This window comes from Pinus tabuliformis, chromosome 5_1, assembly GCF_031772625.1.
Source record: "Pinus tabuliformis cultivar Carrire ecotype Pingquan chromosome 5_1, CPIR1, whole genome shotgun sequence".
In the NCBI taxonomy this organism is placed as follows: Eukaryota; Viridiplantae; Streptophyta; class Pinopsida; order Pinales; family Pinaceae; genus Pinus; species Pinus tabuliformis.
The window spans coordinates 403,344,760-403,357,765 of record NC_142305.1 but is presented as its reverse complement, the minus strand read 5'-3'; positions in this window follow the sequence as shown (position 1 = coordinate 403,357,765).

The following is a 13,006-nucleotide window of genomic DNA, read 5'->3' as shown; positions in this document are numbered from 1 at the left end:
TATCAAAGTGAGATTGACACTTTGAAATTAATCATTAATTATAGTAATTAGACGCTTATTTTAGTGTTAATCACATAACAAAAAACAAAAAAAATCATTTTCTCATTTGAAATTGGAGGGCCATGACCTAGCCTGGTGGGAAAACTACACTAATACCATGATACTAGAGGGAGACCCTTTAGTGAATAAGTAGAAGGATTTCAAAATTATCACAAATTCATAGTTCTACTCTACTGGGTATGCAAAGGACCAGTGTATATAGTGGCATTACCTCAAACAAAGACAGGGGCAAAGCGTACAAAGTACACCATAGAAGTTAGGATGGAAATAATGTTGGATCTCTCCCCAAAGAACCTAGAGTACTCCTCAAGTATCTAAGGGACCTACAAAGTTGTTTACAAAAATAAAATGATGTTCAAACCTAAAATGGTGGATGAGACTTGTCTATAGGCACAATAACTAGAGAACATAGGCACAAAGAAAGCGTAATCAAGTGGATCAAAGAAGGAGCACCAGGAAGCTTCTAAGGAGAGGAACGAGAAGTGGAAAGGGGGAAAGACAATAGCCACAACATGCCAGTGCAAAGGCACGACAACCACTACAACCAATGTAACATTGATGGTCATGCAAACGAGAAATCTTGGAAGTTGCTTCTCTATCTCAACCCAAAGAACCAAAAGAAATATGCTAAGAAGAAAAATCGCATGGCCACAGAGTCTAGTAATTAGGTGGAAAGCAACTCGGAAGTGGATGAGAAGATTTTATGTATATTAGTGGAAAAGGGGGTAAATATGAGTAGCTTTCAACAAAAAAAAAATGAAATGACCAGACTCTCCTATATAAAGATACACATCAAGAAGAAAAAAATTGATGCTCTATTCGACTTGGGATCATGAGTGAATCTCATAACAACAAATCTAGTCAAGAAACTAGCACTAGAGACTCATGACCATCATAACACATATCCATTAGAATGGATTAACAATGAGACAGAGATTAAGATAAACAAACACTGGAAAGTCAAATTTGCTATTAATGTTGATTTTATTGATGAATTAGAGTTGGATGTAATTTCACTGGATATATGTGGAGTTATATTTGGCAATCCCTATATGTACATGCATTATGAAATCTTCATGTGGAAAACCAACCAATATCACCTCATCAAGGATAGGAAATCCTTCATCATCAATGCGCACGAGGGAAAGTCAAAACTCACACAGATAAGTCCTATCCAGGCCAAAAAGTTGATCAAGTTCTAACAAGAAGTAGGTTTTGTTATTTTTTGGGAGAAAATCAATTTGTGGAAGAGCCCATGAGAACTAAATCATACCTAAATGGGTGCATTAAGGAACAGAAATAACAACTAGAAAATTTGTTACAAGCATACAAAGGTGTGTTCAAGGGCCCTAAAGGGCTACCACCAAAGAGGGAAGTAAAGAATGAAACTTAGTTGTTGTTGTTAGGCTCTTTGTTGTCAAACATTGGGTTGTATAGGCAAACCAATATAAAAGAAAACAAAGAGAAGAAGCAATTGTAGTACCTACTGGAATAAGGTGTTATTTGGCCAATCACCTCACCATGTGGGTTACCCATTATATTTGTTCCTAAGAAGGATAGGACTTGGAATATGTGCATTGATTACAAAGCGTTAAATAAAATTACTCTCGAAAAACAGGTATACCATACCCAGGATAAATGATCTACTAGATTAGTTGCAACAAGTCAAATACTTCACCAAGCTGGACTCAGAGTCAAGGTATCACTAGGTTTGAGTCAAAGAAATGGATACCTAGACGACCACCTTCAAAGCTAGACAAAGGTTATATGAGTGCTTAGTCACGAAATGTGGCCTATGTAACGCACCAGCTATGTTCATAAGGTTAATGAGTGATATATTGCACCCTTTTATACATTCATTTGTTATTGTTTATTTCGATGATATATTGGTATACAGTGCTACTTGGGAGGAGCACATTTCACACTTGATGCAGGTGCTAGAGACATTGAAGAAGCACTAGTTGTTGGAAAATTTCAAGAATTGTGAGTTTGCACAACAATATTTGGTGTATCTAAAATATGTGATAGGTGGAAGCAAGCTAAAGATGGATCTTGCTAAGATGGAGGTCATCATGAAGTGGCCAGTGCCTGCTAATGTTTATGAGGTCAAAAACTTCATTGGGGTAGCACAGTACTTGGGAAATTCATAACCTTATTTTCAACAATAGCATCATCACCCCACGTCATAACAACAAGTGACAAGAGTTTCCAATAGTGAAAGGATCAACAAAGGGCCTTTGTGGAGTTAAAGCAAAAAATTAGTCACGCACCAATTCTTGCATTATCAGGATTGCAACAACCCTTTGAAGTGAAGATAGATGTGAATGGGTATGATATGGGAGCAGTGTTGATGCAAGGAAAAGGGCCTTATTCTAAAGTGTTTCATGGGGAGGTTTTTTAACTACCCTACCTATGATAAGGAATTTTATGCTCTAGTGCAAGTTATGAAAAAATGGAAACATTATATGATGGAAAAGGAGACAGTGATCCACACAAAGTACCAATTACCACAGTACCTGCAAACCCAAAATAAGTTACAAAGGACCAATCATTACAAGTGGATAAGGCTTTTACAACAGTTTCATTTATTAATTAAGTATAAGGGTAACACAAACAAGTTAGTTGGCATGCTTTCAAGGCCACCCACATCAAAGCTCATAGCTTTGGGAACTTTGATGCACATGGTGCCTTTCATCCATGATGCATATATAGAGACATATAGAAAGGATGAGAACTTCAAAAAGGTATTTCAGCAATTGCAAAGTTAGTCATGTGCATGATAGTGACAACATAGTTGACTATCATCTCCAGAATGGGTTACTCTATAGGTTGGACAAGTTATGTATTCTTAAGGTTAACAACTATAGCTAATCAAAGAGGCTCGCACTGCCAAAGTTTCAAGGCATTTTGGTGTAGGGAAGATAGTGGCCAACTTGGAGAGGTAGTTGTACTAGTCTATTGAAGCCTCGAAAATCGGGTCTACAACAAGGGGGATACCCACCCGATCCGGACCTTGGTTAGCAAGCTCCTTTTCTGTTTGGTGTAGTGGGTTCGACTAGGGATATGGGACCAATTTCCCAATTTATGTGTGTGTGTGTGTGTGTGTGTTGAGAATTGATATTTCCTTTCTAATAACTTCTAAGTAAAATGTTTTTATTCTAAATCTAATTTAACAACATGCAATTGTATTCTAATAAACAGAAATATCTAATTCTAAAACTACCCCGGGATTTAATCTTTCAATTATGCGATCTAAAATAGTTTCTACAGCAATTGGTAATAAAGATCATTCAATTGCTATAAGAAAAGAATTCAATAAAGATGAATTGTTTTGTATAAAAAGTTAGCCGAACAGTTGTGAAAAACATATCGCATAATAAGTCACTCATATATTAAGCATAAATAAATGGCTATCACCGTACAGAAGTGCCAAATGATAACTCAAGCATTCATACATAAATAACTGAACATGAATATCACCATAACACATAAGCAGAATTTGTTAAGAGATAAAAGTACCATTTATAACGAGTTCTACTCATGAGCTCTAGCAATAATGATTTATCTCTTCTTAATTCAACATCTACTAAGAGTACAAAAGTGCAATTTCAGTAACAGATATTAAACATAGATATCAATAAATCTTGTTCCATTCATTCATCAAAACCTCCTCGGAGGGTGCAGAAGTGCATGTTCTGATGACAAGTTTGTGATAAATTTCAGGACCCTTCTCTAAATGCATGAGAAGGGTTTAAATACTACTAGCTAAATCTAAAAATAGTTTATTACAAAAATATAGGAGGTGGTTTAAATGACCGTCCTCACTTCAAGCAAAAATAAAGCAAAACTAAAACTAAAACTGAATCTAAGAGTAAAACTAGCAATTAACTATTTATGTATCTGATCTTTGTAGTCGCAAGCATCCAGCATCGGCTTGAGGAGGGTTGGCTAGCCAACCTTCGACTTTAACTGTCTTGCGAAAACAAAATCGACAAGTGTTAGCACCATCTTCTCGGCAGAATTAGTAAGACATTTGAGAGTCATGATCTGACTGTGTGGTTTAACCAAGCACTGCCAGTAAGAATCCCAGTTTAACTTGGTTAACCCTTTGATAGACTCTACTCTTTCTTGAGCCTTTTATCTCCAGCTTCTCTGTAGATGCTGCACATTTGGTAGAAATCCTGGAGTGATCTCTGATATGAGATTTGTCCTGTGTAAATTTTCATTAACACAATCGATGACATTGTTTGCCGTAATGGCTGCTTCTTCTACTGCTTGTTCTGTTTTCCTGATCCGTGCATCCCACTTATTAAAGAGCATTTCTTTGTGGGCTTCATTGATCATGGGCGCACTTGCCTTTTTCCCTTCCTCTGATTCCTGCCAAACCAAATATTCAGTAACTCTTTTATCAATTAAATCGTAATCATGTCGCAAGTCCACGACTTGATTAGTAATTCTATCGCTTATCTCGCAATAAGAGCTCCACTGCGATATCCCTCGGCACAATGTTTCTTGCTGCTGCAGGAGTTGATCATTTAAGGAAATGGATTCTGTGACAAATTTTGTAAGCTTAGGATCGTCCTTATGCATCTCTTGCATAACCTGTAACTGTTTTTCTCTTTCGGCCAAACTGTTCTGGTATCCTAGCTGCATTTGTTGAAAGTCCTGCTGTAATTTTTCTAGCTTTTTCTCTGCCTCGCTATTGACGCTGGCTTGGTGTAGCTATTGCTGCAAAATTTGTATTTGATCTTCTTTTTCTTTCAATAATTGATGTACCTTAGATGCTTTATCAATGGTTGCAAACGCATATGCTCCTGTGATCTGAGATAATTTAGTGAGATTTTCAATAGGGTCAGTGGTAGGATCTTGCCAAAGGATGTCTTTTTGCTCTGCATCAGAAGAAAGCACGCTTTCCAATTTCCTTTTCTTTCTTTGTATTCTCACTACCGCCTTATGCTACGGACTATAAAATACATCGAGAGGAGGAATTTCCTCTATTTTTAGCATAATTTCAGAAGATAGGGTAATGGGAATGTGCTCCATTTCTGGGACATTGCTGGTTGTCCCAATATCCAATATCTGCACATTACTCTCAGGTGTCTTTGTGCTCTGCCCTTCAGTATTGATTAAGTCATTGAATATCTCCCATTCTTTATCCAGCTCGATTCTAACTAGTGGTGGCTGGATGATGAGAGGGGGAAGATATTCCTGTGGAGTGGTCAAAACCTGTTGTTTTGGGTGCTCTTTAGACTGAGTAGTATCCCTTACTGACCCTTCGTTTTTATTATGGTCACTCTCGGACCTCTTGGAGTGTTCTGGTGTTTCTTCCCTAGACTTGGATCTGGACCTGTATGTACCTGAACTTCCACTGAGACTGACACTAGGAGTCGGTTCCCTTACTGGTTCCAAGCGTAATTTATCCAAAGGGATATTAGCTAACCTCCTTTCTTTATACATTTTGAACTCTTGAAATTCTGCTGAAGGAAAGTGCATTTGGGCCGAATGCAAAACTTCTTTAAGTGTACTTTTCTGCTGAAATGTATCATCAAAAAGATCATCTTCTCTAGAAAACACTTTTATTTTCACTTCAATAGTGAAATTCTTCACGATATCATAAGGGTCGAACTGTCTTCTTGGAAATTTGAACAATTGTAGACATAACATGTTGTTTACTTCTTTGAATGCATGACCTACATCAAATAGTGAAAAGGCCCCACAAGCCACAGGAAATTGCAGCCAAATGGCCTTCTTCTTTTCCTTCAGCGCTTTACTCATTCCTCCTACCCCACAAGTCTGGTAGGCAATCTCTCGTGTTAGTAGTTTATCAGGGACATACAAAGGTAGGACATGAGGAGAAGCAAGACTTCTGAATACTCTGACATAGGTGAAAAGTTCTTCTCCGAACCATCTTGCGACAGGGAGCATATCGACCTCCGCTTCGGGAGAAAATCTTGGAGCGTCTTTATTATACAACATCTTGTATAGAGGCAGCATGACTCCATGACAAATCTTATAAAAATATGGAATGAACTTGGAATCCCATAATTCCTTGTGATAAACATGAATGGGTAAGGGGTCCTGAGTAGTCCATTTCCAACCCATCATAGGAAACTTGGAAACATAACAGATTGCATCCATTACATAAGCAAATAAGTAGAAAGGAGGATAAATCCTCTGAGCAGTTCTTTTGGACCTATAATTCAAAATGGCTGTGGCTAAATTGTCAGACAATATTTTAGCCCAATCCACAATAGTAGCATTAGTTACGGCGTCTAATAATGATAGCCATTCAAATGAAAATTTGTTAACATCAGCCTTTCCAAAAAGTCTACAGAGCATGGCAATAGCAAAGCAATACAGAGAGGTGAGAGAACCAGTACTATACATACCATGCTTATCCCTTTTTAGTGGTTCATCCATTCTCGACCAGTGCTTGGTGCATTCTGTCAAATCTTCATTTTCTTTAGCGAACTTCTCCATGAACTGTTTATTATAGGTCACTTGTGGCTCTGGTAAATGATACATGAGCCTCAAATCTTGTGTAGTGAATGAGCCAATAAGCCCTTGGCTCTGAATCTTAATCTGTCTATTTGTTATCTTAGCGCTATCCAGTACCCATTTGACCATGTCTGTGTATGGAAAAATCTTGGGCCTTGTCGCTATCCGATGCAAAAACGAACATGCTAGTTCTATAATTGACGCCTCAGATGACCCGCGTGAGTCTGTTGTAGCTGTAACTTCCATTACTCTGGGATTTTCTTCCTCGAGTAATCTGTGCATGCCTTCCCAAGTAGTAATGCCGGCATCTCTATTACAGGTGGTGTCTGTGTATAAGGGTGTCATTTCTTTCTCTTTAGAACTCGGAGCCTTTCCTTTCTTTCCCATAATATTCTGAACACTGCTATGTATACCTCTCTGCTTTTCGCTCCTACAATTTGCAAATGAGGCAAGAGTAATGATAAGAAAAAGGTGATGGGAAAGCTTTAAATGCCAAAATCATATAAAATGTATCAACTTACATGAAATGGCTCTTCGATCAGATCAAAACCATATTTCATTAATGATTGCCAACTAATTCATTAAATTAACATTAATGCGCATAACTGGGCATTGGTTTGTGGAAAAGCTTTTTCGAACAACGAGCCTCGCAGATTTGCGATAAGGCGATGTTGCGATTTGCTTCGCAATATCACTGATCCGTTACGTGTGACAATCATCCATTACCATAATTTTCTGCGAAATGCGATTTGCGAGACGCACCATCGCATATCGGCGTTTTGAGGTATTTCATGTTAAGTGATACTTGAAGCACATTAAAACTGCAATGCGATGAATGTCTTCAACGCGTGATTTCGCAATCTTAGGATTTAGTTTGTAGAAAAGCATTTATTACCTTTTTGCGATGCGATGCGACGTTTTTTTATTGAGAGAACGGTTTTGTTCGAACTTATCATAAAACTAAAGTCCTTTTTAGATTTTCCGGTATTCTCCTAAGTTTATGATAGTAAGATTCATTTGAAAAGGAAATACAAGTCCTAATTTATTTTTTTTGGATTTTTTATGGATAAGGGTCCCCACTTATTTAGTATTAGTGAGAAAACTAAATAACAAGGGGGGTTGTTGCTGGCCACAACATAGCCCAAAATGCAAAAAGATCTAACTAGATTCATACGAGGATGTATGCTTTGCTACACTAATAAGCCTGGTAATAATAAACAAGGACTATACCATTCCTTAATTATACTCACTCATCCTTGGAAAATCATTTCCATGGACTTTGTAGGAGGTTTATCAACAATCAAGAAGGGACGTGACTATACATTTGTGGTAGCTGATAGATGTGAATTTTCATGCCTTGTGAAAGGACCATCGGAGGGTAAGAAATAGCAAACTTGTTCTTTGAACAGGTCTGGATGCACTTTTGGAATCCCAAGGAGCATCATTTTAGACAGGGACACAATATTCTCAATGTGTCTTGGAATACATTGTGGGATAAGATGGACATAAATCTGAAAAGGTCTACAACATTCCATCCATAGACAAATCGACAAAAAAAGTAGTCAATAGGACTTTGGTGCAACTTTTGAGGGGATATAATTAGAAGCATCCGAAGACTTTGGGTGAAAATTGGGTAAATATACAATACTCTTGTAACAAAGCAATACACACTTCTATTGCTAAATAGCCATTTAAAACTTGTTTTGAATATTTGTCGTGATCACCTTTGCATATTGCATATAGACAACAACGAGTGAGGGAGGATCTTACAAGGGACGCCTTAAGGGTAAAAAAGTTTGTTGAGAAGATCAGGGAGATTCATCAAAATGTACATGTGATATTGTCAAAATCACAAGAAAAATACAAGGTCGAGCATGATCAAAACATAATAAAGAAGTCATTCATAGTGGGAGACAAAGTATGGTTACAACTGAACAAGGAGAGGCTACAGGTTCCTAACAAGAAAATTGAGACTCTATTATCTAGTCCCTTTAAAATACTATAAAATGTGGGAGGTAACGCCTATAAATCTAGTCTACCCCCATACACATGCATTTACTTAGTAGTAAATGTAAGGAATTTGAAACTCTAAGCCTTCCATGTTGGATCAGAAAGAGAAGTAGGTAATACCTTTTATAAAGGATCTAGCACCATATGCTTAATCAGAGTTGATAAAGGATATAATTTTTCAAAAGAGGTCTAAAACTATAAGATAGGGGCAACATGACCTTTTTCAAATTAGGCTGAAAGGACAACTTCCAAGTAATGCTAAATGGTAATGCATGGAGAAGGTATAGGAAAAATTTTCTCACCTCATTCAGTAAAATCTTTTCGGAAGCAAAATCCTCTCAATATGGGGAGGTATGATTCGAATTGGATCAATATATTAGTTGTCATCAACCTCAATGCTTTTAGAGTCCAAAATTTGGAAGAATCAGCTTACAAGGTCATTTTTACTAACAGTCCCAATTTGAAAATTTTCAAGTGAAAAAAGTTAGGGGACATTTAAGGCCTTAAATGACCACTTTTGTGATCTCAACCTTAGTATGGACCTAAAATCCATAATCTACACACCAATACATTTCCAAAGGCACAAGAATCACCTCAATTGAAACTCATATCATGGCAAGATGTGCCTCCCAAAAGTTAAACTATCAAAATTGACCACCATAATGTGAGAGTATGCCACATCAACCCCCTATTATTCATGTAAAAGGAGCTAACCACATGATCATGATGAAAAAGACTCTAAAAGATTCGATAGTATAAAACTAATTAAGAGTTGAAAAAGTCAAACTTAACCACTAATAGGCTATGAGGTTATGTGATAACATAGTCGCTAAGACGAAAAGTAGATGCATTCTATTACAATGCATTTTGTTCCATAAATGACCAAAGAAGTAGAGATTGGATAAAGAGAGAATAAACAAAGGGTTTGTGTACTATAACAACTCATGAGTCACAAGTCTCACGACTTTGTACTTGCATCCATTTATATTCTGATGGAGTGCATTTTATTCCATACATGAGCAAAGTAGCAAAGAGTGAATAGAGAGAGAAAACAAAGAGGATTTGTGTATTGTAGCAACCAACAAGCCACAAGTCTCAATCCTTTGTAATTGCATCCATTTCCATTCAAAATAAAGGAGAGCGGGGTACCCTCACCTCACATATGGGTTTTCTCCCATAAGGGTTTCCCAAATCATATATTGTGTTCATTGTGGTCTGTGAATTTCGTTTTGTTGTTTTCTATTTTTCATATTTTATCTATTACATGCATAAGCATAACACATTAATTATCAAATCCAAAAATCTAAGAAAAACTTAACCCCATAGCATAAATTTTAAATTTTCAAATATATTTTTGTTGATCTTTGTGACAAACTGTCCAAGGGAACATCCACGACAATTTACAGATCGCGAAGAAGAATTATTATTTTTTCAACTATAACTTTTTTAATGATCTCTTGATATTTTCCAAGGTGTAACTCATGTAATAATTATTAGCAACCTGTAATATTATTCATTATTTTCAAGAAACAACCCTTTTTTGGTTTAACTATCACATCTTCTAACCAACAACATATTTTTCGTATGTTTAGTAACAAATTTCACAAAAGACAATAGTAAAGTTGTAGAATCTTTCACAAAGGACTAAAAGCTAAAGAATAACATAAAAAGCGTTGGATTTTAACATTTATGTTTTTAATTATAGATTTGAAAAGAAGAATTATTATTTTTTCAACTATAACTTTTTTAATGATCTCTTGATATTTTCCAAGGTGTAACTCATGTAATAATTATTAGCAACCTGTAATATTATTCATTATTTTCAAGAAACAACCCTTTTTTGGTTTAACTATCACATCTTCTAACCAACAACATATTTTTCGTATGTTTAGTAACAAATTTCACAAAAGACAATAGTAAAGTTGTAGAATCTTTCACAAAGGACTAAAAGCTAAAGAATAACATAAAAAGCATTGGATTTTAACATTTATGTTTTTAATTATAGATTTGAAATATTCCATCCATACAATATTATTTCCTAATGTTCCAAAATTAAGATGTTTGACAAATGAGCATTTGACAAGTATTATAAATAATATTGTAGTAATTTCTTCCCATAATATCTATATTTAAATGACAATCTAATAAATAGATTTTCATATCATAACACTAAACAATAAATAAGTTCCAACTTTTATTACAAGAAAATGTTATATAAATACATAACAATAATTTTTATTACAAGATAAATACATAACAATAATCGAAATAATGGAAGTAGAAACATTATGATACGCCCATAAGCCAAAAGGCAAAGACTTCACTATGATACTGTTTTTAACAAGCCTTACAATTCTTATATGCAATTATTCATGAAAACTCGAATAACCATGCTAATAACACAATAGATATTGAATAATTAATAAAGCATATGTAAAGATGAATTTGTTATAAAACATATAGCTTGTACATATACGTGTAAAGAAAGGGAGTTAACCCATTGTAAAGATACAACCTAATATAATAAGCGAAGTACCAAATGACCATTTTTACAAGTTTTACAAGGTCTTTCAAAAAAAATAGAATATCCTTGTTAAAGTACTTTCCATCTTCAAGGGCATCAAGATGGTATTGAGAAGCATATTAATTAACACATCAAATGGCTAAAAATTGGCAATGATTAGGTATTTATCCAAGGAATTTATTGAATATTACAAAGGCCTTTCTAAACATAACACTACACTTTACACCTTTGAGCAAAGCATAACAATGATCCACTCTACCAAAGTGAAACATTGGTGAATTGTACCATCCACATGTTAGAGTCAGATATGTATCATAAAGTTTATGAAATTTGGAAATTTTATTAATTCTTAATAAATTTTATAAAATGATTGACCATATCTTTGTAAAATTATTCGGCAATATTTTTTAAAATTATTTGGCAATATTTTTATAAAAATATTAATTTCTAATTATTTCATATATTTTCTAAAAAAAATTGGCGAGTTTTAAGATAAATTAATTTTATACTATATAATTTGGGAGAATCATTTGAGAGAATATGGAAATTAATGAATTTTTTTTAGTAAAAAAAACACAAAAAAGCCAAATATCAAGCCCTGAAATTTTCCTTCTTTTGGACAATGTCGGTGTCTATATCCATTATGTCAAAAATCAAGTATTAATTAGGGCATTGTAGAAGATTACACCTAAGGAGGCATTGACGTATTAATTAGGGCATTGTAGAACATTACATCTGAGGCATTGACTGACAACTAATCATTGTTTGTGCATGTACAAGTCATTAAGCGTTCAAATACATTAATAATCAAGGGAAAGTGGTCGAAGTTGGGAGTGGAACCAAAGATGTTTATTGTTGGTGAGGACAATGATGTCAAAAAAGGATTTGGGTTTTATAATCTAGAGACAATATTTATATTAAGTGTAGAGACATGTTCCCTAGAGGACGTAACGCCAAAAGATAATGTTGGAGTTTATAATTGAGTCAATGAAGCATAATTTAACTTGTGAATTGAAGACCGTTAGATCTAGATCAATTAAGGAATTGTATCAATGAACAATGCATATATAGGGGTAAATTAATTGTTTTATATTATTTTAGAAAGTTTTACATGATATTGAGAGAGGATAGAGTTCTAGGAAACAATATCTAGAAATAAAGAGTAAACAATCTATAGAAACAAAGGAACTCACAAAGGATGACAAAATCATGCAAGCTCTAGCATGAAAAAGTTAATAAGGGAGAAACATCCACCTAATAGGTTGTTGTGGTATTCTTTAATGACCAACACTTATGATCTAATGTTTGCCTAAGAGTCTCTTTAAAGAGGAGATGCTTGTGTGAGTAAAACAAAAGTCATCAAGTTCGAGTCATTAACAAAGAAAGACATACGTATTCAACCATTCCTGGTACAAAGAATGAATTTATGACTTATAAATTGGGGTTGAAAATAAGTTACAAGGTAAATAGATATAATAAAAAATAATGGTCATTTGATCAAAAATAGGACATTTCCAAAAGGAGGTATTTGACTTATGTGAATCTAAGGCACTAATCATGAGGATAACCTCCATTTGGTTATTATTGATGTTCATAATTGCATTGGACTTCGAATTATACATCAATTGGAGGAATTTAAATTGAATGACATAAGTGCTCCAAGTTGTAGAGGAAGGAGTTGAGTTGAGTTGAGTTAGAAGTATTTGTATAGGCTGAAGCAATTGTACATGTAATGATACAGTTACGTGAACTATTATGTTTCATAATCACTTTACTCATTGCAATGTTGATTATTTCATGTACTAGTAAATAAAAGGATCAAATCATTATTATGGTTGTGGATGAACTCATATGGAAGACAATGGCATAAACTTATCACTAAAAGACCAAAAGTGGTTGTCATCTTAGTTACAA